The sequence below is a fragment of the Ursus americanus genome, chromosome 17 (genome assembly GCF_024610735.1).
Source record: "Ursus americanus isolate L20-20 chromosome 17, mUrsAme1.1.p, whole genome shotgun sequence".
Classification (NCBI taxonomy): Eukaryota; Metazoa; Chordata; class Mammalia; order Carnivora; family Ursidae; genus Ursus; species Ursus americanus.
In genome coordinates, this window is record NC_142143.1 from 46,736,836 (window position 1) to 46,739,105 (window position 2,270).

The window sequence follows — 2,270 nt, forward strand, 5'->3', positions numbered from 1 at the left end:
TTTTGACTGTGGCTCATCAGCTTACACTGACAGGTTGTGTCTAGTTACATCCTCTAGTTCCTACTACTGAAGGAATCCTATAAGAGCCTTCCTGGCTGAGGCATTGAGGTCTTTTTACCTCCAGTATCTTACTACCCCTGTCTGGTTTCCAACCCACTTCTTTAACTAGATCATCTGTGTGCCCCTTGAGCCTGCGTGCATTATAACCATACAATTCCTCATCTAAACTGGGCCTCTCTCGAGAGTGAAGCAAGGTGCTATTTTGGTCAACAAGGATAAACCAGGATTGTCTCTGGGTCAAGTGATGACCTATGATCACCCCCAGATTCATCTATAATGCTTTATCTTATCTTTTGTGTGTTTGTGTCCTACAAGCAATTTGCTGAGCTTCTGATCCCCCAACTCTGTCTTAATAGCTACATTTTGGATGTTTCCTCAGTTGGGCAAACTTTCTCATTTAGACTCTTCTTTTTGGATTTGCATTAGATCTTCTTGATGTAATGTCTTTAAAGTGTCTGGGATCTGCCATCACCTGGTCCTGGCTGTCAGACTGGGAGACCAAGCCAGTGAAAGGACCAAACCTGGATTATGAGTGTGCTCTTGAGAATGTAAATGCCCTCACAAAAGTGGGTAATGTGTTTTTTTTTTTTATAACTTCTAAGTCCAGGGCTCCCTACCTGTTACTTCAAATACCTTATCTCATAACAAGGTTATGTTATTATACCCATTTGGATGCTCAGAGAGGTTTAACATAACTTTCCTAAAATCCCACTGCTAATAAGGGTATGAGCCCCAAATTTCTCCCATGCTCATATCTTTCCATTCTAACACCTCCAGGGATTTGTTTTCAAAAGGCAGCTAAGGTGATGTAAGGACATCCAATCCAGCAGGCAAAGATTGAGTCAGGAGAATGTGGTGCCAGGAGATGCCTGGAGCTCTGAGAAATGTCAGAGGTCCTTACAGTGGGGTGGATGGAAGGGCATGGATGAGCCTTGGAGATCCAGGCAGAGATGAATCGTGGTTACCTTAAGCTGCTCTCCCACAAGGCTGAGTTTACAACAGAAATTAATGAACGAGTTTACGAAGGTTTAAGGCAACTTACCTTGAACATGAATAATGTATCATTAATAAGATATAGCTGACTAAAAAGGTGTGCAACCAAAATTTCTCCAGGCTTCATTATTAGAGTGCATTAGAAAAGATACTAATTGTGTAATATTCAAATCCCTCTGGTTAATTGTCCCCAATTTCTGAAACAAAACCTGAAGACCCTGAAAAGTTTCCTCCCCACCAGCTTTACCAGCTTTCTGGGAGCCCTCAGAGAAGGTGTTTAGAGATATATATGCTCACCTGGGACCTGCAGAATTTCTGGCATGCACCTGCCAGTTGTCCTCTTAGGAGATTCTCCATGGTCTCCTGGGTGTCACAGACTCAGTGAGCCTTCCTTCAGGCACCATCATTGAGTCCTGCAGATTGACTTCAAAGTGGACATAGGGATCTACAGGGGCCCTCAGTGAGCTCCAAGTCCCACTTCAACCAAAGCAGTCCACTTTTTTATTTTTATTTTTTAAAGATTTTATTTATTTATTTGACAGAGACAGCCAGCGAGAGAGGGAACACAAGCAGGGGGAGTGGGAGAGGAAGAAGCAGGCTCCCAGCAGAGGAGCCCGATGTGGGGCTCGATCCCGGAACGCCGGGATCACGCCCTGAGCCGAAGGCAGACGCTTTAACGGCTGCGCTACCCAGGCGCCCCCAAAGCAGTCCACTTTTATCCAGTTCATATGGGGTCTCTTTCTATGTTGATTTCACTAAGAAGAATTTGTTGTTGTTTTGTTTTGTTTTTTTTTTTTTTAGAATTTGAACTGCTAACAGGTGTTTGAGGACTCTGTCCCCAAAGCCTCCCTGGTGCCAGGACTCTGCTGATTCCAAGGAAAAATGGGCAAGAGGTCATTTTCCTGCTCAGTGTAGAACTTTGTCACCTGGCAAACAAAGTACTGCTGTTCAGACTCTGAGTATCACAAAATTGCTTATTAAAATAATTTCTGCCATTCTGGTTTCCAGTTCCTTTCTCCAGAGGTATCAGACCTGATCTGTGGGGCCGACTGGGAACAAACACCCTGATTATCTCTTGTCAGAGTCTTCAGTTGCTACTAGTTGTAATTTAGTATGAGCAGAAAAGGAATTTTTTGAATGTAAGATTTCCCAGAAGGCCAGAAACCAGGTTGGGAGGCCCTGGCCAGGACCAGTGCCCAGAATCACACCAAAGAACT